At 45.6% G+C, this 26,273-nt stretch overlaps 1 protein-coding gene across 7 annotated transcripts in view; it reads right to left on the reverse strand.

Moving 5' to 3' along the window:
- Nucleotides 1–18,620, reverse strand: part of tor4aa (torsin family 4, member Aa) — a 35,399-nt gene extending 16,779 nt beyond the window's left edge. Inside the window, exons 1-2 of one of the 7 annotated variants that reach the window (XM_073052157.1) lie at nt 18,488–18,615; nt 16,001–16,097 (exon numbers count right to left, since the gene is read on the reverse strand). The gene's annotated coding sequence lies outside the window, so the exon portion shown is untranslated. The other 6 variants (XM_073052153.1, XM_073052158.1, XM_073052156.1 and 3 more) reach the window with 6 other exon arrangements.
- Nucleotides 18,621–26,273: the final 7,653 nt, after the last annotated feature.

Raw genomic sequence — 26,273 nt, forward strand, 5'->3', positions numbered from 1 at the left:
CCACCCCCAGTCACCCTTACCAGATGGTGATATAGTGATGCTGCCAGTTAGAATGCTCTCCACAGTACATCTGTAGAAGTTTCAAGTATTTTAGGTGTCAAACCAAATCTCCTCAAACTCCCAATAAAATATAGCCAGCCATTTTAGAAACATAGAAAACCTACAGCACAATACAGGCCCTCCGGCCCACAAAGTTGTACCGAACATGCCCCTACCTTAGAAATTACTAGGTTTACCCATAGCCCTTTATTTATAACCCACTCACTGGTATCTCCTGTTGAACATATAAATTATCTTCACCTATGGTTCAGACTCTAGCCTGTACCCCACTCCATTGTGTCTGTGGATAAACTCACTAATTTCAGCCAGGAGCTCTGTACTTCTTTAATATATAAACTATTCATAGCTCGTATATACCCATAAATGGACAACCTGCTAGAAGTAATTCACAGATATTTGAAATGCAGTGCGTGTCACTTGAACACTAAAAGAGATTACAAGATAGAACTTATTTCCAGAGTTCTGGAATTCAGGAGCAATTCACACACAAAGCCAAATTAAATCATACCTTCTAACTGATCACTGTGGACAGCTTATTTCTACAGAAGATGATGAACGACACAGCCCAGTCTTGAACTTCCCACTTAACCCCTGAACTTTTCAATCGGATTTCAGCCCCCAGTACTATTTGGGGCATTGAATGAGCCAGTAGAAAACCTGGATTGAATACTTAACTGTAACTCATTCCAATGGATTTTTCTATGCACAAACCTTTAAGATGCATTTCAGCTGTGCCGTTGGGTATCTGTGTAGTGCAGAGGATCAGAAGGATCTGTAAGTACAAGTGTACCAAATTCCAAAACTTGTCTTGCAGCGAAACGAGGCAAACTGGGTGGTAGGGATTATTCTTTAACAATGGTCTCCAGACAACAAGAATTGAATAGCAGGGAATTATTCTAAACCTTGATTGACCACTGATTAAACCACACATGGATGCTCTATTCTGGCAGATCTATTACAGAAAAAAAGTGAGGCTTGTAAAGGTGGGCACTAAATGTTAAAATGACATCCCTTGGTGAAGATGAGAGCTGGATTTGGCTTCCAGTTATTACTTTTCAACCATTAGGCTCCAGAACCACCAGAGTTCACTTCATTCACCTCAACACTGAACTGATTCCATAACCTACTGGCTCACTTTCAAGAACTCTACAAATTGTGTTCTCTGCACTATTTATTTATATATCTATTTATTAATACTATTTTTATTGTTTTTTTTTACATTTGTATTGCTTGTCTTTTGCATTTTGATTGTCAGTCTTTGTGTGTAGTTTTTCATTGATTCTGTTGTATTTGTCTGTTCTACTGTGAATGCCTGCAAGAAAATGAATCTCAGGGTAGAATACGGTGACACATTGTAAAGTACTTTGATGACAAATTTACTTTGAACTTTCAATTTCATTGACAAACAAAGTCTGTGAAGTAGTCCAATGGGGAACTTTAAAATAGTGGAAGGTTTTGATAGGGAAAGGGAGAGTGCTACCACTCGCATACAAAAGCAAAAGTACAGGCGGTTAACTTCACCAGGAATTCAGAAGTCAAACAATGCAGCAGAAGAAAGAATGAATATGGAGCCCACCACTGAGAGGATATTGAAATGAATCATAAAACTGCATGGAAGGGGAAGCAAATGATGGAGAGTGTCAAGGAAATGAGTGAGTGTTAAGGAGATTGGAACAGTGATGGGGCTATGGGCCTGTAATGGTGCTAGAGTCCTGGGCATTAATTGCCACAGCATTTGAATGCAGACTGATTTGATGGAGACTGGTGGCAATGGGTGTGATGTCAATATAACTATGGATGGGACTGCTGAGTATTTCTAAGCTACTGCAACACATCTCCTGAAGGACCCTAAATGTGCTCTTTGTGGTGAGTTCCATGATTTTGATGAGATGAAGATAAAGGAATATTGATGGACACAGATAGTGTTTTACTGGGAGAGAAGTGAAAGCAGTGGTGTGGATATGTGCTGATCCTGTTTTCTCTGGCCTTGGATTTGGGAGGTGTTGCTGAAGACATTGAGGTGACCTGCTCGAACACCCACTGGCAGTGATAATCTTGTGGAGAGTATATCAGCTGGTACACTCTGTCAACTTGTGCCCATATCCATCTCTCTCTGGAAGCTGATCAGATTGATGGAATCAATTGCTGACCTTCCTACCATTCACTTCTAGGCAAAGAGGGTCCCTCACCACATAACGGAGCACATTATGAACCTCCCAACCCTTGAGCGGGCTGCTTGCCTGCTCTTGTAGTGATACAGGTTTAGCTGAAAACTCTCTAGGCACCCAACTGTTGGATAGTGTGGTTCCTGAATCAGTGGGAGTGCCTTTTGAACCCGGACAAAGAGAATTCTGCAAAAAGTTGCCTTCAGTATTATAAATGTGACGTACTCCGAGGACAAAACATTAAAAATGGGTTGGGTGATTGACGTTTGAAGAACTATTGCAATAAATATTGTAAACTCTTGAGCAGTCATACAACTGTCTGAAACTTGACAACTTTACAAAATCCGTGTTCACAGGGGTGTGTGTAGGTGTAGGAGTTTGGGTGGAGAGAGGAATTATTGTACTAGACCTGGTCTAAATGCCATATATCTATTTAGCAATCCATCGTGGAGCTGGCTTTCATCCTTTCAAACCACACCGCTCCATCAACCCCACAACCCCTATTAACCTTAACCTAATCACAGGACAAATTACAATGACTAATTAACCTACCCTGTACAACTTTGGACCGTGGAAGGAAGCTGGAGCACTTGGGGAAAACCCATGCATTCCGTGGGGAAGATAAGCAGAGGCTCCTTACAGATCGGTGCCGGAATTGAACTCCAGACTCCGGAATACCCCAACCTGTAATATCGCCGTGCTAAATGCTTCACTACCATGGAGCCTCAAGCCCATCTTGGGAGCTAATGTCTCCTCTTGGATAAACATAATTTATTGGAATAGCGTATTAACGAATGACCTATCTTAAACAATAATATTATAAATGTAATCATGAAATTCAACAGGAAATGCAATGTGGTAGGGTTCTCTGTGGGTTTAAAATTCTTCTTTGGGCAAGCTCTCCCCGCCACTCCCGGTCTTGTTCTTCTTTGATGACCTCAAGGTGGTGTATGGAGAAAGATTCAGTAGAAATATGCAGTGATGTGTTTAGCAGAGCTGCTCCCCCACAGCTCCAATGACCCGAGACCAGTCCCGACTTCGGCTGTTCTTCACGGAGTTTTGCACATCCTCCCCGTGACCTCGTGGGTGCTCCAGTTTCCTCCCACATTGAAAGACGTGCAGATTGATAGGCTAATTTGTCACGGTAGGTTGCCCCCCCCCCCCGATGCGCAGGTGAGGGGTAGAATCTGTGGGAGTGGGAGATAATCAGAGAGACTTAAGAGTGGGATTGGTGCAAATGGGAGGCTGATGGGCGGCACAGACTCAGGGGGCCGAAAGGCCTGTATCTCTCTATGACCATATCTATTATTAGGATACCATTTTCAAGTAGATCATCATCAACTGAGCACCATACCTTGGGTAAGATACCCCTGCCAGTATTACCCACCACTCTGCAATCGGCACGCTCAGTTTTGCTGCGAATTTGAACACCACTCGCTGCTGTCACAAGTTGCACTGTCCCATCTTGCTTGAATGCTCCACACTGGAAATAATTTACAAAGCTTGTAAATTATTCCCCAATGCCTGGCGGCGTTCCCTACCAGGCACTTCAAAAACATGCATGGCATAGGCTCCTGAGAGGATCAGAAATGGCCCAAAGTAATTGCTTATACAGTGCTCCTCATCTGCTTCGGGGCACGCTGCCAGTTCTCAAGCACTTCTACCTTAAGCTCATGGCGGTTCACATGAGTTTGTCATTGGGGAAGTTCAATATAAACATGGACACCAAAGGCCACACCGGAAATGATGGCTTTAAAGTTCTGGTAGCGGGAGTTTACGCTAATCATTACAATGACAAAGCATTTTCACTGAACTCTGCGGCAACTCCGAGTTGGTCCAAAATCAGTGACAACAGCAGAATATTTGCAATATAAATAGATAACGAAACAGATAAAAGGCAGAGGAAGGGCTTATTCCAAATAGGAACATAAAGCGCATTAATTTCCTCTTCATTGACTGTCAGGGAGCAGTTTTTAACTTGTCAGCTGTTTGAGTTTAGTTTGTATGTTTTTAGACCAGTTTCCAATGGACTACTGTAATATAAAATAAACCTCTGATTAATTCTGGAAATATTTTATTCCCACATATTTTTATACAGGAGTTTCCGGGGGTCAAACCTTGTCTGTGAAGACAAAATGTTGGCTTTTATGGAGTGGGGATTTTATGTCGACATCACCAGTGACTAACAGAACCTGTCTTGTGACTCCTGCTCTCTGTCGGACCCGTCTAACGATTGGAGACTGGTGCGGAGGTCACCACGGGGCCAGGCTGTTGAAACCACATGGCTGATTAACAACTACCCGCTGGTGCATGTAGACAGTGAGTGTTGAGTCGAGTCCTGATTGGGAAAGCACTCATCAGACAGGGGTATCACCCAGACCTTACGGAGAAGGCACGGTGATTCCACTGACAATGGTTGGACTCTTGGCCGTGCTCATGATACAGCTTTCGGCCCACCGATCTCCAGTCCATCCTCCAGTACTTACACCTGCAGCATGGACTGGGACAGTCGGCAGCGTTCCCTTGCAGACATCTCGCAGTGCAGGTGCATGCAAATGTCTGGAGCTCGGTGCATCCAAAGCCAAGGCTCTGTGGGGAAGGACCACAGTTTAGGCTTCTTCTTCTACCACACAAGGAGGGGCAGGAATTGGGTGGGGAATCCCCGTGAACACTGAAAGCGGGATCTCACCTCAGGGGTCCACGTTGTGGAAATGGTGCTATGTTTGTTCATACTGTTTTTCTCTCTCTCTGACGCGACATAACGCATCGACTGAGAATGTAAAGGTTTTTACACTGTTCCTTTCCTCTTGTATATATTTTTCATCATGACTAAAGTTTATTTTTGAAATTGTAAAAATTCATCCACAGGAGAATGATCAAGGGCTCCCACTCCTTCTCTGCATAGCCCCGCAAACTCCTTCCTTTCAGGCCATCACCCAGCCCCACACGACTATCCCCTGCCACACCTGAACCACTCATCACATTAAAAGCATCTTACCTGGGCCACCCTTGTTCTGTGTGGCCTGTTCCCTGACCACCAGTGGGGAGCAATGTCTGTCCACACCTGCCTTTAACTCTTCCTGGCTTTAAATACTCTTACACCAGATCTCCTCTGTTCCAAGGGGAACAATCCCAGCCTCTACTGTTTACAAGGTCCCACCCCATCCATTCCAGCACTTAAACAGGAAATATGGGAGGTGCTTAGCAAGTCAAACAGCATCCAAGGACAGATGGAGTTATTGTTCCAGATCAACTGAATCATAAAAACAAAACAATCACACTTCAATGTGGAGGGTAAGTGTGCAGACTCCATTCTGAGTCTGTAAATGTCTGAACCATTGTGGCCAGTGCCTCTTCAATATCCTCCCTTTCCCCCAACAGCCCCTCTGGATGTATCCCACTCTCAGTACAGCTGGCCCTTCTAGCACGTCCTCTTTATCAGTGTATCTCAACTGCTTCTTCCTCCTGCAGCATCTCCCTCTCTGTGGAAACGCTGGTGTAACCAGTTCACTTATCAGCCGTGTGAGTAAGGAAAGGGAAAGAACAAGGAGGAAATCCACAGATCAGGGGGAGGGCAGGGCTAAGGAAATAAACGAGCATCTCGCACCAGTCTGGGAAATTGCAAACGTCACATCCTTGTTCGAAGAGAAGTGCAGGGATAAACACAGTGGCCAGTCCGACCTTGGTGGTGGGCGGGGGTGGGGGGAGTTCTAGAAGCAGTCATCGGGGCAGAAACAGCAGTCACTGTGACAAATGATGTCCAGGGCAGTCATTCTCACCTCCCTCCTGAATCCATCGCTTATGGCCAGGTTGAGTAGAACAATCTGTTCTGGTGGCATTTCTGAAGGAACCACACTGGGCATCATCAGACAGGCTATTAGTGTGGGGCTCTTTGTAGCCCTGTCAGTGATCAGTTTCAGGCCATTGCTGAGGGCAGAGTGAGGGTACAGCAACTGGTCTGACGGTATTGTCCTGATCTTCGTGCACAGGATGTATCTGAGCTATTACCAACATGGTTGGACAGACCCTGTGCCACAGCTCGACTGAAACAGGAGAGCTAAAGACCTGGACCTTGGGGTGTGGCCAGTGTCCATCTGTGCTCCCAGCCCATTCCTGATGGAGCAGTTCCAGTGGGTGAAAGACTCTGGTGCCAGAAAGCCCACTCTGCTGAAGACAGATGAAGACATGAGGAATCTGAGCAGGAGGAGGCCATTCGGCCCTTGGGCCTGCTGCACCATCAACAAGACCACGGCTGAATTACTTGTGCTCCGGGACACTTCCCTGGACAACTCCTTGATACCCTTCAGACCCAAAATTCTGCCCAGCTCCATCTCAAACATAGTAACGAGCATCCAGAACCCTCGTAAGTTCGAGAATTCCAAATATTCCATCAGCGGAAAGTTCCTTCATTCTTTATACTAAGTAACTGACCTTTTACTTTGCATCTATGATCCCCCAGTTTCAACCAGGGGAAGTATTTACCTTCTGAGAAACGTAGTACTTCTCAAGAAGGTCCTCTCATTTTCTCCTACATTTGAGAGATTGGGCCAACCTGCACAAGCTCTTCTCAAATGAGAGCCCCACCCTCCCAGACCAGAAAATAGTCCGGCGAACCACTGCTGTAGAGAGAGGGGAAAGTCTTTCTGTCCTGAGGTGGGGTGGACCAAACTCTGCACATTGTTCTAGACAAAGTCCATTCAAGAATCTTCATAACTGAGCAAAATCCTCTTGCAATTAAAGCCAGTGTATGGTGCCTGATCTTGTATTACTGCCTTCCTCATAGTCCTCTGTACCTGAGCTTCTGCTTTCAGTAATTTGTATATGGGAGTGCACAGGTTTCTCTGAACTCCAACGCTTCACGAGCGCTCACCATTTCAAAAGCACTCCATGTCGGTGACTGAGCAGTTAACCTCAGATTTCCCCCCACTTCGTCGCACCTGCCACTCCCTAGCACGAGAACGTAGCCAGTCAATAACCCCGTGAGTTCTCCCTGCAGCCCACACAATAACCTGGCTATGTATATTAGTGGGTTTGGATATTTACATTTCATTTCCTCATCCAAATCATTAATCTGGACCGAGATCAACTGGGGCCCAGCATTGACCTCTGCGTCACCGCACAAGTCACAGTTCCTAACATAAAAATTACTCATTTATTCCTTTCTCTCTTTCCTCTCCATTAGCTAATACCTAATCCACACTGATACACTATCTCTGATTATGCTGTGAACTAATTTTGCTTAATGAACTAACGTACAGCAATGTATGAAAAAATCCATCTGTGCTCCATACACAGCTCATTGCTCCATCCAAAGACCTTGTGTCTATTCTGTTAAATACAGTCTCTGAAAACTCCAGCATTCTTGTCAAACTGGCTTCCTCTGCCTTAAGTTCATGTTGACTCTTCCTTGTTTGATTGTCATTTTCTAATTGCCCTGATAACTCTTCAAGTTGATATACTTCTATAACAGGGTTTCCCTACCTTTTCGCCGTGGGTCAATACCATTAAGCAAGGGGTCCATGGGCCCCAGGTTGGGCAGCCCTGTTCTATACGGTCACTGTTCAGCCTCCAATGATCCACAGAGAACAAACTAAGTTGTTCTACCTCTCCATGCAGGTATTTCTCTCTAATTCGGGCAACGTCTTGCTTTTAAATTGAAGCAAGAGGCAGAGAGTGAAGAAGTAAAGTCATCACGGAGAGAAGCCATTTTTTTTAACTGATCGGGGAAAAGAAGCTAGACTGCGCAGGCGCGTAATATAGTGTGTCAAAGGTTTTAAAAGGAGAGGAATTTTTCAATGGTCTTTTAAATCGAAGCAAGAGGAGAGCGAAGAAGTAAAGGCATCTTGGAGAGAAACCTTTTTTTTTAACTGATCGGGGAAAAGAGGCTAGACTGTTCAGGCGCGTGACGTAGCACGCCAAAGGTTTAAAAAAAAAGACCGCCATATACAGTGGCCATCGTTGGAGTGGACTAAGTCAGAGTGAGATGGCTTTGGCTCAACAGGCTTCGGCGTGAACAGGCAGAGGCGAGGGTAGGTTCCGGTAAGTTTTGTTTTGTTCGTTTAGAGTAGAGAGAATGCCAGGCAGGATGTTGGAATGCTCCTCTTGCAGGATGTGGGAAGTCAGGGAAACCTCCGGTGTCCCTGACAATGACACCTGCAAGAAGTGCATCCAGCTGCAGCTCCTAACAAACCGTGTTAGGGAACTGGAACAGGAGCTGGATGAACTCTGGATCATTCTGGAGAAGGAGGACTTTATAGATAGTAGCTACAGGGAGGCAGTTATGCCAAAGGAGCAGCACACAGGTAATTGGGTTAACATCAGGTGAGGGAAGGGGAAAGGGCAGGCAGAGCAGGGATCCCCTGTGGCCATTCCTCTCAACAACAAGTATACTGATTTGGATACTGCTGGGGGTGATGACTTACTTGGGACAAGCTGCAGAAGCCGGATCTCTGGCACTGAGTCTGGTTCTGCAGTGCAGAAGGGAGGGGGGATGAAGAGGAGAGTGGTAGTGATAGGGGACTCGATACTTAGAGGTACAGACAGGAGGTTCTGTGGTCGTGACAGAGACTCCTGGATGGTTTGTTGCCTCCCGGGTGCCAGTGTCAGGGATGTCTCTGATCACGTGCACAGCATTCTGAAGTGGGAGGGTGAGCAGCCAGATGTCATGGTACACATCGGTACCAGTGACGTAGGAAGAAAGAGTGAGGAGGTCCTGAAGAGTGAGTATAGAGAGCTTGGTAGGAAGTTAAAAAGCAGGACCTCGAGGGTGGTAATCTCAGGATTGCTACCTGTGCCGCGTGCCAGTCAGGGTAAGAGTAGGATGCTCTGGAGGATGAACACGTGGCTGAGGAACTGGTGTAGGGGGCAGGGTTTCAGATTTCAGGATCATTGAGACCTCACCTGGGGCAGGTGGGACCTGTACAAGAGAGACGGGTTACACCTGAACTACAGGGGGACCAATATCCTTCCAGGGAGATTTGTTAGTGCTATTGGGGGGGAGTTTAAGCTAGATTTGCAGGGGGATGGGAACCAGAGTATGATGTTAAAGTTTCATGCAAAGTCACAAATAGAAGGGTTGTGTGTGGTGGTAATAATCTTCTGAGGTGTGTCTATTTCAATGCGAGAGTATTGTGGGGAAGGCTGATGAGCTGAGGGCGTGGATTGACACAGGGAATTATGACATTATAGCCATTAATGAAATGGCTGCAAGAAGGACAGGACTGGCAGCTTAATGTTCCAGGGTTCCGATGTTCCAGACGTGATGGAGGCAGAGGGATTAAGGGTGGGGAGTGGCATTGCTAGTCAGAGAAAATGTTACAGCAGTGCTCAGGCAGGACAGATTAGAGGGCTTGTCTACCGAGGCCATATGGGTGGAGCTGAGAAACAGGAAAGGTACGACCACATTAATGGGGTTGTATTATAGACCACCCAATAGTCAGCGAGAATTGGAGGAGCAAATCTGCAGAGAGATAGCAGACAACTTCAGGAAACATAAAGTTGTGATAGTAGGGGATTTTAATTTTCCACGTATTGATTGGGACCCCCATACTGTTAAAGGTCTAGACGGGTTAGAGTTTGTAAAATGTGTCTAGGAAAGTTTTCTAAATCAATATATAGAGGTACCAACTAGAGAGGATGCAATATTAGATCTCCTATTAGGAAATGAGTTAGGACAGGTGACAGAAGTGTGTGTAGGGGAACACTTTGGTTCCAGTAATCATAACACCATTAGTTTGAACTTGATCATGGATAAAGATAGATCTGGTCCTCAGGTTGAGGTTCTAAACTGGAAAAAGGCCAAATTTGAAGAAATGAGAAAGGATCTAGAAAGCATGGATTGGGACAGGTTGTTCTCTGGTAAGGATGTCATTGGTAAGTGGGAGGCCTTCAAAGGAGAAATTTTGAGAGTGCAGAGTTTGTATGTTCCTGTCAGGATTAAAGGCAAAATGAATAAAAATAAGGAGCCTTAGTTCTCGAGATATATTGGAACTCTGATAAAGAAGAAGAGAGAGATGTATGACATGTATAGGAAACTGGGAGCAAATAAGGTACTTGAAGAGTATAAAAAGTGCAAGAAAATACTTAAGAAAGAAATCAGGAGGGCTAAAAGAAGAAATGAGGTACCTTTGGCAGTCAAGGTGAAGGATAATCCAAAGAGCTTCTACAGGTATATTAAGAGCAAAAGGATAGTAAGGGATAAAATTGGTCCTCTTGAAGATCAGAGTGGTCAGCTATGTATAGAACCAAAAGAAATGGGGGAGATCTTAAATGGGTTTTTTGTGTCTGTATTTACTAAGGAAACTGGCATGGAGTCAATGGAAATAAGGCAAACAAGTCATGAGGTCATGGAACCTATACAGATTGATGAGGAGGAGGTGCTTGCTATCTTGAGGCAAATCAGAGTAGATAGATCTCCAGGACCTGACAGGGTATTCCCTCGGACCTTAAAGGAGACTAGTGTTGAAATTGTAGGGGCCCTGGCAGATATATTTAAAATGTCAGTATCAACAGGTGAGGTGCCGGAGGATTGGAGGATAGCTCATGTTGTTCCGTTGTTTAAAAAATGCTCTAAAAGTAATCCGGGAAATTATAGGTCAGTAAGTTTGATGTTGGCAGTAGGTAAATTATTGGAAGGAGTACTAAGAGATAGGATCTACAAGTATTTAAATGGACAGGGACTTATTAGGGAGAGTCAACACGGCTTTGTGTATGGTAGATCATGTTTAACCAATCTATTAGGGTTTTTCAAGGAGGTTACAAGGAAAGTGGATGAAGGGAAGGCAGAGGATGTTGTCTACATGGACCAGTAAGGCCTTTGACAAGGTCCCGCATGGGAGGTTAGTTAGGAAGATTCAGTCGCTAGGTATACATGGAGAGGTAGTAAATTGGATTAGACATTGGCTCAATGGGAGAAGTCAGAGTGGTCGTGGAGGATTGCTTCTCTGAGTGGAGGCCTGTGACTAGTGGTGTGCCACAGGGATCAGTGCTGGGTCCATTGTTATTTGTCATCTGTATCAATGATCTGGATGATAATGTGGTAAATTGGATCAGCAAATTTGCTGATGATACAAAGATTGGATGTGCAGTGGATATTGAGGAAGGTTTTCAAAGCCTGCAGAGGGATCTGGACCAGCTGGAAAAATGGGATGAAAAATGGCAGATGGTGTTTAATACAGAAATGTGTGAGGTATGAAACTCAGGAAGGACAAACCAAGGTAGAACATACAAAGTAAATGGTAGGGCACTGAGGAGTGCAGTAGAACAGACAAATCTAGGAATACAGATACAAAATTCCCTAAAAGTGGCATCACAGGTAGATAGGGTCGTAAAGAGAGCTTTTGGTACATTGGCCTTTATAAATGAAAGTATTGAGTACAAGAGTTGGAATGTTATGGTGAGGTTGTATAAGGCATTGGTGAGGCCGAATTTGGAGTACTGTGTACAGTTTTGGTCACTGAATTACAGGAAGGATATTAATAAGGTTGAAAGAGCGCAGAGAAGGTTTACAAGGACGTTGCTGTGATTTGAGAAACTGAGTTACAGAGAAAGGTTGACTAGGTTAGGACTTTATTCCCTGGAGCGTAGGAGAATGAGGGGTGATTTGATAGAGATATATAAAATTATGATGGGTATAGATAGAGTGAATGCAAGCAGGCTTTTTCCACTGAGGCTAGGGGAGAAAAAAATCAGAGGACATGGGTTAAGGGTGAAGGGGGAAAAGTTTATAACCATATATAACAATCACAGCACGGAAACAGGCCATTCCGGCCCTCCTAGTCCGTGCCGAACTCTTAATCTCACCTAGTCCCACCTACCCGCACTCAGCCCATAACCCTCCACTCCTTTCCTATCCATATACCTATCCAATTTTACCTTAAATGACACAACTGATCTGGCCTCTACTACTTCTACAGGTAAATAAAATTATGATGGGTATAGATAGAGTGAATGCAAGCAGGCTTTTTCCACTGAGGCTAGGGGAGAAAAAAATCAGAGGACATGGGTTAAGGGTGAAGGGGGAAAAGTTTAAAGGGAACATTAAGGGGGCTTCTTCACACAGAGAGTGGTGGGAGTGTGGAATGAGCTGCCAGATGAAGTGGTAAATGCGGGCTCACTTTTAACATTTAAGAAAAACTTAGACAGGTACATGGATGAGAGGTGTATGGAGGGATATGGCCCAGGTGCACGTCAGTGGGACTAGGCAGAAAAATGGTTCAGCACAGCCAAAAAGGGACAAAAGGCCTGTTTCTGTGCTGTAATGTTCTGTGGTTCTTTGGTTCTAACTTCATCTGTGCTCTCTCCAAAATCACCACGTCTTCCCTGTAGCACAAGGACTAGAACTGCACACAATACTCCAAGTGAAAATGATTTGCCGACGTTTATATTCAGTGCCACAACCAGGGAAGGCAGTCTTTGTTACCGTATTCTGTCGCCATTTTCAGGAGCGATATACTTGCATGACAAATGATCCCTCTGTACATCAGTGCTCCTGATGGTCATACCACTGTTGTTGTGACAGCAGAATCCGTCGAGTTCCTGGCTCAGTCTTAGTTGTCGTGATGGTTTTGGGGACAGGGAGATGAGTTAGGGTTTAGGGACAGTGATGAGAGGAGTTAGAGGTCAGGTTAGGGTTTAGGAACTGGGATGTGCAGGAGTTAGTTCAAAGTAAAATTAATCAGAGTACATTCATGTCAGCACAGGATTCTTTAACACCACAGGATTCCTCTAACTCCTCACATCACTGCCGGCATACTTAGAACAGTACTGTCAACAGGATCAATGAACAACAAACTGTGCAAGTTCAAATATAAATAAATAGCAATAAATATCAGATATGAAATACATGAAATAAGAGCATGAAATATCAGGATAAAGAGTCTTTAAAATGAGACCACCTGAAAACTCTTCAAGACACCCAAAGCCTCCTTTGCTGCTCAACATCCAACTCTGTACTATCTGTGCAGAAGAAAACTCGTTCTCCTTAATACCAACATACCCTAGAGCAGGGGTGTCAAACTCATTTTAGGTCATGGGCCGGATTGAGCAAAATGCAGCTTCAGGCGGGCCGGATCAGTCGGACGCGTGCGAACGCAGCTTTCGTTGCCTCCGTTTTTTCAGCCTGCTCTCATGTGTCTCAGTCTCTGCTATAACTACAAAGTGTTTCACTTTACAAATTCCGTTTCTTATGAAGAAGACTGCCGAATAAACACTAAAAACCCTGAAAACCTGGTACCTGAATAAACTCAGCATTAGCCATATCATACGCCATAGGCGCTTCGATTACTGGGGCCAGCTTTAATACTAATTAGATATTATCTCGCGGGCCAAAGATAATTCCACCGCGGGCCGGATTTGGCCCGCGGGCCTTGAGTTTGACTTATATGCCCTAGAATGTCCATATACCTCTCCCTGATATCACTGTCGTCCACATCCTTCTTGGTGAAGATTGGTGTGAATTACCCAATAGGAGCTCACTTCTAGCTTCTGACTCCAACCACAAAGTCCCTCCTTTGACCCGACTGGTTTTACCCTATCCCTAGTTATTGTATTCTCTGGAGCAGAGGAGGCTAATGGCTAAACTTATACAAGTTTTTTAAATCATGTGGGCGTAGATAAGGTAGGTCTTTTCCCCAGTGTAGGGGAGGCTAAAACTAGAGGATATAGATGTAAGATGAGAGGGGAATGATTTAAACTGGAACTGAGGAACAAGATTCCATACAGAAAGTGATAGGTAAGAACACACTGCCAGATGAAGTGGTAGCGGGGACAATTGCAATGCTTAAAGATATTTGGGCAGGTATAAGGATAGCTTATTATTGTCACGTATTCTGAGATACAGTGAAAAGCCTGTTTGCATGTCATCTAAACATATCATTTCAAACTTAAATACATCAAAATAATACCAAGCAAAAAGCACAGAGTGCAGAGTATAGTGTTGCAGCCACAGAGCACATGCTGTGAAGATAAGCAAATAATGTGCTAGGGTCATGCCGAGGTAGACTGAGATATCAAGAGTTCATCTTTTTCATATGAGAGGCCTAACTGGGATTGCGTAACTGGATAGAAGCTATTCTTGAGCCTGATAGCATGCCTTCTGAGGTTTTTATATCTTTCTGTCCAGTGGGAAAGAGAAGGGACAATAACCTTGTCAGGAAGGATCCTTGATTGGAGAGGAAAAGTTTCAAGGGATGTGGGCCAAAGGCAAGTGGGACAAGCCCATGTTGGCACCATGGACAACGTGGACAAGCTGGGTGGAAGACTCTGTTTTGGTGCTGTATATAATAATCTATCATTCCGTGACTCTGTCAAACAGACTAATCAGCAATGAGCCATTGTATGTGGTGTTACAGAGTCTCAGAGATACAGCACAGAAACAGGCCTCTTTGGCCCAGTGAGTCTACACTGATCCCATTTATACTCACCATTCTCCTCTCAATTCTCCTCTGATTACTGTGGTGAACTAGATATACCTGTCTGGACTGCTCCTGTGGCTCCTCCCACAGACCCCTGCTGACTGCTCCTGTGGCTCCTCCCACTGACCCCTGTATAAAGGCGACTGTGGCCTGTTGCTCTGCTCATTCCCCAGGATGTAGTGTTGTTCATTCTTCCAGTCAATAAAAGCCGATACCTCGCTTCCTACGTCTCAGCGTGAGTTATTGATGGTGCATCAATTACTCTACTCGTGTAGTAGGTGAGTGTGTATATTCACTGAGTGGACATGGTGCTGGAGTGAGTGTGCATACACTGTGGGTGTGCAAGATGTGAACCCGGTGCTGAGGAAGTGTGGGTGAGGGTGATGTTTGCCACTGTGTGCCGGTTTTTCAATGGTGTACTCCTAATTTCCTAAACAGGAAAGGTTTGTGCTCAGCAATTTGGAGAACAGTCTTTCCCACTGACAGCATGGAGTTGGAAATTGTTTGCAAATACTCAATGGGCTGAATGGCCTTATTCTACAGTATATTGTAAGGACTATGGGAATGTGCCCCTGCTCTCTCACCAGTTTCTTCGGAGGTGAAGGAATAAGGGAATCAGGCCCAATAAAACCCAAGATCTGCCTTACTAGAACATGGAGGCGGAAGAAGCTGGTGACTGGAGGGAGGTGGTAGCAAGACAGAGGTGAGGTGTGTGAGGGTGATGTAACCCACCACTTCAATAGAAACCTCAGCCTGCCTTCCTGAAGGAGCTCATCCATTCCTTCCCGAGACCTCACTTGTGAGCAACACCCTGCTCCGGGCTGCCAGCGGGGAAGAAGGACCATGCTCCGCGCCCCTGAACGCAAAGCTTGCCCGTTTCAGAAAAGCAGCAGCAGGTAACGAGAGGGCAGCTGCTACAGACCCAGCACAAACATTGCACTCACTGACACCCAGGAAACCCCCTCAGCACAGTGTTCACACACTGCACGCTCACCATTGTGCGTGTACTCAAAACTGCAGCGCACACCCATTGCACAACTTGCACACCAACGGTGGGTGCTCACTAGCAAGCCCTGCCCGCTCTCTGTGTGCATGCTCACTCTGCCCGTTTAATTTGCCGATTTATTTATTTGTTGAGATAGAGCACAGAACAGGCCCCTCCTGCCCTTCGAGCCATGGCTCACAGCCACCCCCAAACTAATCCTGGCCTAATCACAGAACAAGTTACAATGACCGATTGACCTACCACCCGGTATGCCTTTGGACACGGGAGGAAACCGGAGCATCAGGTGGAAGCTCACGTGGTCACGCGGAGAACGTCCAAACCCCAGCGAAGTTATCAGTGTAATCTCATCCACGTACATCTACCACATACACGTCCACGACTCGGTGCGCACGCCCCACTGTAGGAAGTGCGTGGCGGCTTTGGAGATTGTGCACGGGGTCTGTCAGACGCTGCCTGAATTAGAGGGCATGTGTCATTGTTAGTGTTAACGCCGGCACCCATACACTCACCCTCACACCGTCACACCCACTCTCTGTACAGTCACCCTGTGTAACAGAGTGCAACATAATTCAATGTAATATCCAGCATGCAGGCTCCACCCCAATGCACTGCACACTCTTTAGTGCAGACAACGACACCAACTCACTCTGGTGCTCACACAATCCTAGCACTGATAGCACACGCACACAAATTCCTTTGCAAGCACAGTGACTCTGCGCTAATGCGGTGTCCCAGGTCCGCTGAGGTATCAGCAGCAAATGAGTAGAGGCAGTTTGAAGTCTGGCAAGGACATGCTAGGAAACACAGTTGTAAACGGTCTTGGCGGTGGAGTGGATGTGCTGTTAGTAGCTCAGCCCAAATTCCTAGAGAACAGCAGTTGGCAAGTTGCCCTCTTTCATTTTGGGTGGGGACAGGTGGTGTCAGAATCAGAATCAGGTTTAATATCACCGGTGTGTGTTGTGAGATTTGCTAACTTTATGGCAACAATACAATGAAATACATGATAAGTAAATACAGATAAAAACTGAACTGCAGTAAGTATATAAAGCCTGTTAAATAGTCAAGTTAAAATAAGTAGTGCAAAAAAAACAGAAATAGTGAGGTAGTGTTCAATGTCCATTTAGGAATCGGATGGCAGAGGAGAAAAAGCTGTTCCTGAATCACTGAGTGCATGCCTTCAGGCTTCTGTACCTCCTTCCCGATAGTAACAATGAAAAGCGAGCATGTTGTTAATGATGGACGCCGCCTTCCCAAGGCACCGCTCCTTGAAGATGTCTTGGATGCTACGAAGGCTGGTACCGATGATGGAGCTGACTAATTGTGGTGAACTACATATACCTGTCTGGACTGCTCCTGTGGCTCCTCCCACAGACCCCTGTATAAAGGCGATTGAGGCCTGATGCCCGGCCTCATTCTCCAGGATGTAGTGTTGTTCATTCTTCCAGTCAATAAAAGCCGATATCTCGCTTCTTACGTCTCAGAGTGAGTTATTGATGGTGCATCACTAATTTTATAAGTTCCTGCAACTGACTTCGATCCTGTGCAGTAGCACCACCCCCCACCTCCCCACCAGACAGTGATGCAGCCAGTCAGAACGCTGTCACGGCACGTTTGTAGAAGCTTTCGAGTGTTTTAGTTGACAAACCAAATCTCCTCAAACTCCTAATGAAATATAGCCACTGTAGAGCAGGGAGTTGGTGGACAGAAGTCAGATTTTGCAGTGAGAACCCAATTCAGGTCTCCCCAGTCCGTAAGGTGAAAGTCAATTTTTAGAAATAAACTTTTTTCACAATATACTGTATGTGGTACATACAATGAAAACATATCAGATATCCTCATTCATTGTATCAAGCAATCCAATACTTCCCCTACAATATATGAACCCTGCTGGCTTTTACCAAACACTGCCCCGGTGTTGCACAGAGCCCAGTCTCCTGATCTCACACTGGGTGTCGGACAAGTGTCCAGGAAGAGAAGGAAGTGGACCTGTTGGGCCGTGGGCAGGGTCTGACGTGCAGGAGAGGGGAGCTAGGTTGCCCGGAGAGGGGAGGGACGTTAAAGCGAAACAGCATGCCTGCCTGAGTCAGGTAGTTCATGCAGATTCTACAAGCAGCCAGGAGAACGAGAACAAAAAGAAGCCGTGGATGCTGGATGTCAAAAGTGAAAACAGAAAACTCAGCAGGTCGGGGAGCATCTGTGGGGAGGGTAAAACGGTTAATGCTTCAGCTTGCAGGCTCTTGCTCAGCTCTGCAGAGTTAAATCGTTTGAAGGATGTTGCCTGATCTGCTGAGTGTTTCTAACACTTCCTGTGTTTACCGCACTTTAAGAAGAAACTGGAAAAGTACGTAAGGGAGAAAGTCAACAAGAAGTATCGATAGGGTTAGATTACGAACGGGAGGGTGGGGCAAAGTGGTGAAATTGATCAGAGCTCTGGTAACAATCTGTTGAAAGGAATACAGATCTGAGCTGGAAATGCTGCAATCCTATCCAGTCTGTGTGTGGATAACAGGATGCAGCATTAATTATTGCCAGAATTAAGTTAGTAATCATTCACGGCATTAAAATTCCTCTTTGTTGGTATTAATTATGACAGGTTTGCAGTATTATGAGCCACTTCAGTTGCATTTACAGGGAGAATGCACATACACCTGGAGCAGCCAATGCACACTGACTATTTGCAAAGTGCCATATGCCCACTGACCTTGAATATCCCAATGAAGCTGTGTATTTTTGTTGCTGTTGCACCCCAGTCAGAGCCTGCCTGCCTGAGTCAAAAAGTTCATGCAGATTCCACGGGCAGCCAAGGCTGAATCTCAAATGTACCACTTAAAACAAAACTCTACCTCTTTTTTCCCCAACAGGAGGCTGGAGCCGATGGAGGATCTGGTCTTGCTGCCACCGTAATCACCTCTCCATTAGCTGAGCAAAAGCAGGCAGCCTCGGCTTCCAACAGAACTAGAACAAAATGCAAATGAGCTTTCCTGCGCAAAAGCTTTTCTCAATGCTGGGTTCTAACTAGTCAAGACACGTTTCCCTTCTGCTGGAATAAATCAGCCTGCTTCCTGGAATTGCAGATGGAAATAGTTTTGCAATTCATTTCAGTGTTCCTAATTTCTGCAGCGTTTTGCATCTAATTTGCCTCAGCTGATCTTGTCTTAAGCTGCATGTCCACAGTCCGCAGGGGAAATGCTTGTGAGGTTTGTCCATTTAAATATTCCATGCAGCTATAGTAACAGTTCAGGAGTTAAATGGTAGTAGTGCCATAGAGTGCTACAGTACAAAAACAGCCTTCGAGCTGTCCAAACCATAAGGCACCTAGTTCCACACTAGTGTACAGTTACACTTCTACTCTGGTATGGAGGCCCCAATGCTCAGGGTAAAAAGAGGCTGCAGAAGATTATAACCTCATCCAGGTCTATCATGGATGCTAGCCTCTGCACCCTTGAGCTCATCTGCAGAAAGGAAGTGCCTCAAAAGGGCAGGATCCATTACGAAGGACCCTCACAACTCGGGACATGCCCCCTTCTAATCTGGAAGAAGGTACGGGAGTCCGAATGCGTACGCACAACATTTTAGGAACAGTTTCTTCTCCTCGGCCAACAGATCTGTGAACGGACCATGAATCAATGAACACCGCCTCACTATTCCTCTTTTGCCTTTCATAGTTATTTATGTTTGTTATTGTAACTTACATTGTTTTTTATTATGTATTGCACTGCAATGCTGCCATACAACAACAAATTTCATGGTGTGTCAGTGATAATAAACCTGACTGTGACTAATCTGTTTTATTCTGCCAAAATTCCCATCAAAACACCCCCACACACCCACGACGTAGCAAGTTAATCCACCTACCTGCATGCCTTTGGAATGGAGACGGAAACCTGAGTGTTGGAGGGCATGCAAACACCACACAGACAGCACCTAAGGTCGGGATTGAATGTTGACCTCTGGAGCTGAGAGGCGCAGTTGCACCAGGTTGGCCTTAACTACAGGAGAGGGATGATCCTGCTGAGAACGTGGGGGGTTTTGTTGGGGCACTCCGTACCCACTGACTGTACCCAGTGTCAGCACATTATAATGAGCATGGTTGGTTCCTGGGAGGAGGCGGGGTCACCTGACGAGCTGGTAAAGTATTTACCTACCCACTCCACGGGTCAGAAGGATCTCATCAAGAGGCTGGAGATGCTGAGAGGGGTGGATAGTCTGATCTATCCCATTGAGTCCCCAAACTCTGGGGCAAACCTCAGACCAGAGGGAACTGCCATTTTGGACTGAGATGCGGAGACGTTCCCTGAGGCAGAGGGCTGTAAGTCCTTGGAATTCTCATGCAAAGACTCATTTGTCTTTTGTATTATGAGTAAGTTGGCATAAAACACCAAAGCTGGTGGTGCTGTAGTCAACAAACAAGGTTGTCCGAGGGTCTGGGTGAGTTAGAAAGTTGATAGGAGTGTTGCCAGGCAAGTGTAAAGTGATGCATTCTGGGAAGTCAGATAGAGGTAGGACATGTGCAGTAAATTGGCAAGAACATCAAGCAACAGACGGACTGTGCAGCAGTAGTCCGTGATTCCCTGGATAGACAGTGTGGTTGCTTCTGCAGGCACTTGGCATGTTTGCTTTCATAGGTCAGGGTACAAAGTGTAAGAGTTAGATGTGGTGTTCAGCCCTGCTTGCCACACTGTAGGAAGGAGAATGGTGCTGAAAAGTGAAGAGATCCACCAAGCTGTCACCTGGGTAGGAGGACTTAGGCTACGTCCACACTAGACCGGATAATTTTGAAAACGCCGGTTTCGCGTAAAAACGATAGACGTCCACACCAAGCATTTTTGAAATATGCTTGCCCTTTGCCCTTTTTTCTGTCCTTGCTCGTATGAAGGTGGTTTACCTATTTATGCAAGTACTTCTCTGACAATAGATATGTAACAGCATAATGTAACATTGTATGGAAATACAAGATAACACTGATGCAGACATGTTTATACCTCCGTCCACATTAAAACGGGTATTTGGGTGAATCTCCTCCTACTGGGCATGCACAGGAAACAGCTACAGAAAACAAGCGACATGTTCTTGGTGTCGAATCTCGCTGGGAAAGTCCGCATTTGTGCAGTTACAGTCTAGAAAAACTTAAAATGACATTCCCAAATGATGGACAGCTGTTGGCTCTCGCGCAGGAGGACTTAAAACTAAAAAAACAAATACTGGAGCATATGGAGGCAACCGACAGGGAGTTCACAGACAGTATGACCCGGCTGACGACGAACATTGAAAAACTGACTAACTCTGTTGCATTAATAAAGCACCTTATTAAGTGTATAAAACATGTCTGCATCAGTGTTATCTTGTATTTCCATACAATGTTACATTAGGCTGTTACACATCTATTGCCAGAGAAGTACTTGCATAAATAGGTAAACCACCTTCATACAAGCAAGGACAGAAAACAGGGCAAAGTGAGTATACTTATTTATTCAGTAAGTTCTGGGTCAAAGTATTTGTTGAGTACATTTCTAACTCTTCTGGCTTCAGTCTCGTTGCCGTCTGTTCTGAAATTGTTAGGTTGTGTGGGGGGTTGTATTCAAGAAAACAATGAATGCCGTGCTGCCGTCACCATCTGTTCCGACACGTAATGACAGCGTTTCGAGAAATCTCTGGTTACCCCGTCCACACTACTCTGCCCAATCGCCGTTTTCAAATTTACACACTCTGGTGGGCGTTTTCGAAAAGCTCCATTTTCGGGGGGAGGAAAATGCTGTTTCAGTGTGGACGGAGGGTCAAAACGAAGAGAAAAAGCTTCAGTTACGGATTTATCCGGTCTCGTGTGGACGCAGCCTCAGCTTGAGTAAAATGGGGTTCCCTGGAGTGAAGGAATCTGAGAGGAGGCCTAAGACAGGTGCATAAGATTATTGGAGGCAGAAATAGGGTTGATAGGATCTTTTTTCCATGGAAGCTGATTGTTGTTCGGAGCTCGCCTCCTGAGCAGGTGGTGGAATTAGATATGATCACGATGTTTAGATGACATTTAGACAGGCACTTGAATTGGAAAGTAATAGCGGGACGTGGGCGTGGTGCAGGCAAAGCAGTAGACTGATGTGGATGGGTGAGTCAGCATGGATGTTGTGGGCTGAAGGGCCTGTGCCTGTGCTGTACAGATGTGTAACTCTTTGATGGTAGATTTCTGGAATCAGATGATACTGGCTTTAGGGTACCAAGTCAACCATGGTCTCCCAGAGTGTGAGGCAGGAAGAAACCTCCTGTTTCCTATCTCTATACTCAGTCCCAAACAATCCCTCACTGTTGAGAGGAGACAGTCAGCAATGAATAGGCAGATTGTCATGGGTGAGGGATAAGATGCTGACCGGAGTGCGGAGGAGAATTTGGTGGTGTGATGGGAGCATGCTGGGTCCATCACCCAGAGGCCAGTGGATTGACACCCCCTCTGCGGACCTTTGGCTGAATACTTCACAATGATGCTGACTGGTTGCAAGAGGGCGTGTTAGGGGATGCACTGAAGATGGGTGCAGCCGATCCAAAGTCTCTGTGGGGAAGGGCCGCAGCTCCACGTGGAGTCGCTGAGCCCAACAGGGCAGCCTCTCAACCAGCAGATTGGTGTGTCACCGCAGAGGGGCCCACCATCACCCAGGGGGCCACACAAGTGGCAATGGTGCTATATAAAAAATATATACCAACACTCCTTGTATATAGAACCAACTACACTGACCTATTGACTAAATGACCAACCAAAAGAGTGTACTTTTAAACTGTGTTCTTCTTTTGCATACATTTATTATATTGTGAATAAAGTATAATTTTGAAATTAAATAAAATCTCCCTACAACATTTCACATGGTGTTTACATCTGGCTGGGGGGACAGGGACGGTGCCCCTTGTGTTTCACTTGAAAAGACAACAATGCCACCATTGTCTAACTACTGGCTTGTGTATTGGTCTGGATTACACGCTCTGGTACCCGCAGTGTGTCTTGAATCTTCAGTTTGCTGATTAGGTGGTGAGTAAAGCCCGTACTGATCCGCCCGTGACTGACATGTACAGAATTTCAGTCCATGGACAGAATCATAGAACAGCACAGGCACTTCAGCCCACGATGCTGTACCAACCTAAAACAACCCACTCCATGACCAATCTAACCCTTCTCTCTAACACAGCCCATAACCCCCCATTTTCCTTTCATTCATGTGCCTACCCAAGATCCTCTTAAAGGTCCCTATTGTATCATCCCTCTACCTTCCCCGGCGTTCCAGGCATCTCCCACTCCTTGTGTTAAAAATTTACTTCTGGCGTCTCCCCTCACCTTAAATGGATGTCCTCTGGTGTTGATCATTGCTGCCCTGGGAAAAGGCACTGTCTGCCCACTCTAATTGTGCCAAAATTCAGCAGATTTAGCAGATAACTGCAAGGCCGATGTTCCTTATTTACTGGGGAATAGGAAAGGATGGAGCTAGAGTCAGAACATGCAAAGCCTCAAACTTACACTGGCAGAGGCCTTGGAACAGCATGAGACGCAGCTGGCGATCGCAGCCCTGGTCACCAGAACAGGGCGGGCTTTAACCACTTGTCCTTGAGTGTGCTCAAGGAGAGAGACTCACTGACTCATTCCCTCGACCCTGCTGCCACTCGCTGCACTGCTTCCATCTCACTGACAGCAGATGAAGGGCCTCGACACACAACATGGATTTTGCCCGTTTTCCTCCACAGATGCTGCTTGATTCGCTGAGGTCCTCCAGCAGCTTGTGTGCTGCTCCAGGTTCCAGCATCTGGCGTCTCCTGCGTCTCCGAGCTGCAGCCGATGCTGGAATCGCTGCATCAGTTCACGTGGCTCCAGGCAAAGAGCAAGCTGAGTGTGATGGGTCTTCTAGAGAGCAGGGATAGAAACATAGAAAAGCTGCAGCACAATACAGGCCCTTCGGCCCACAATGCTGTGCTAAACATGTACTCACTTTAGAAATTACCTAAGGTTACTCATAGCCCTCTATTTTTCTAAACTCCATGTACCTATCCAGGAGTTTCTTAAAAGACCGTATCGTATCCGCCTCCACCACCAACGCTGGCAGCCTATTCTACCCACTCACCACTCTCTGTGTAAAAAACTTACTCTGACATCTCCTCTGTACCTGCTTCCAAACACCTTAAAACTGTGCCCTCTCATGTTAGACATTTCAGCCCTGGGAAAAAGCCTCTGACTATCCACACGATCAATGTCTCTCATCATCTTGTATATATCCATCAGGAATAATGGGCCCAATGGTCGCCCTCATGCCCTGCAGTATTCCGTCACCTCTCACCCTAGAGCTGCACACACACCATGAACGTCACCTGCCAGCATAGGAACCAATCCCTCGCCTGTAGGGTGTTCCATTAAGATGGCAAGTTAAAATACAGCACATTGTATATCACCAGGTTCTATATGATGTTATTATGAGAACATCAGGGCCACCCAGTCTCTCTCTCCCAACCCTCCCATCTGAAGCCTATTCCTGAGGCCCCCCCCCACCCCTTGGCCCATTAGCAAGCACTACGATCTATGACCCACCCAGAAAGACCCCGGAACACTCTGGCAGAGCTGGGCACGCAGGTTGTGGGATCGCTGCTTTCCAGAAAATTCCCACCGATGCAAGTCCACTTGCTCTCGTCTCAAGCCACTCATCTCCCTCCTGCAGCCTCAGCCTTCCCTTCCCCCCTCACCTACCACCTCGTTCTCTGCTCACGGGGTGGAGACTGCTGCCAGGAAGAAGACGGGGGCTGGGTGGGGTGTGTCAGAGGTTTCACTCTGTGGGTGGGGAGTATTACTGTCTTGTAACTCCAAAACATAAAATCTAATTGAAAGGAAAACAAGAGAGTCAGGAGATAACTCAGGTATATTCAATTTTACTTTAAGCAAGGTGTGCACTTAACACGTGGCAGCATTGTGACATATGTAATTCACATATTTTTCACATATAACCATAAAAATTATTTAAACAAATGAAGAATGCTTACTCATAAAATATATTTATAATGTTACTTAAATATTAAATATTATAACTCCTCCCTGTGTAAACTTCAACTCAATAGAGAATGCATCTCCACTATATACACAGAATGCCACATAATACTACTGTATACTGACATCCACAGTGTAATAAATTTGAAATTGTCCCATTCAGGCCAAAAGGTTTAATCGCTGTGGAAGATTTCTTACTTTTGCTGGGTAACACCTTTCCTGACAAGGGGGATCACTCCGTTTGGCAGGTGAGACTTGTGGCGGTGAAAAATTCTCAGGTTCTAGTAATGGTTGTAGGAGTTGACGCTGGGACTGCAGGAAGTGGTTCTGACAGCTCTAAAGACCTTTCTCTTGAATATGTGGAACATAATGTGTGAGTCCAGTGTCCTGACACCTTTGCCGTTTGGAAAGCCACTTCAGGCTGCTTTGTCCATTACCACTTCTTCCCAATCTGTAGTAATGAGTTCAATGGGTGGAACATAGTAACCAGGCTTGGCAGGGACCTGTTATAGTAATTAGCAAATCACACAAAGGACTGCAACTCTGATACATCCTTTGGCCTTGGGGAATCACCCGCTACTTGAATTTCTCAGCACACTTGTGTAACGCTCATGTGTCAATAGAACACTGTAACTGATGCTTTTGGTTTAAAGAACTCACAGTTTGATGCATTGTGCTCTGAGCCCACAATCTTCTAATCTTTTGTCCTTATTGGTAACAATGTCGTCATCCAGGTAACATAGTTTCTATGGGCACCTGGTCCATAGTTTCTGCCAGAGCACAGGTGCAAACGCTACTACAAAGATAATCCTATTATAGTAATAGTGAGAAACCCTTCAGACTTTTCTTACATCTCCATCTGTAGGTTGGCCTCAGCTAAGTCCACTTTGCTGAAGTGTTTCTCTCCAGAAAGGTTTGCAATAATATCCTCCAACCTGGGCAGAGGGTATCGATCTACTTTCAGCACTGTGTTGATGGTGACCTTAAAATCACCACTGGTCCATTTTTCTTAGCTACTGGAGCCATTGGCATTGTCCATGGGCTCCATTCAACCCTGGAAAGAATTCCTTCAGTCTCCATGCCATCTAGCTCACTAACTATTTTAACACAGATGGTATAAGGAACTGGACAGGCTTTGCAAAACTTGCATGTGGCACTTTTATTCTGCACTATTCTACCCTTGGTATGTTTGAGTTGTCCAATTCCATCTGTAAACACTGCTATGGAGTCATCCAGTATCATTCATAATTTGCTTTCAGCTGACTCTGTTACAGGGGATGTGGCATGCAAATAGTGGACGGACCACAATCAAGTCATAATTGCCTCAGCCAATCATACCCCCACAATGCTGATCCTTCTGCTTTTACCACAGACAAGCCCAGTGTGGCTTGTTGTTTGACGCATTTCGGCGTTACAAATGTCATTTGCACAGGAGTTATCTTTTCTTCTGCATGAGTAAATAGGATATCTGCCATCCAAATTCATTTTGTGGAATGACTGAGCAACCAAGCCAGTATCCAAATCAATTTCAGTTAAACTTCCGTTCACTTCTGGTGTAAGCCATTTTGCTTGCCCCTTGTTAGGTTTCTCAAGGCTGCGCAGTCCTGTGCTACTCTCACCATTATCAG

The sequence above is a fragment of the Hemitrygon akajei genome, chromosome 7 (assembly GCF_048418815.1).
Source record: "Hemitrygon akajei chromosome 7, sHemAka1.3, whole genome shotgun sequence".
In the NCBI taxonomy this organism is placed as follows: Eukaryota; Metazoa; Chordata; class Chondrichthyes; order Myliobatiformes; family Dasyatidae; genus Hemitrygon; species Hemitrygon akajei.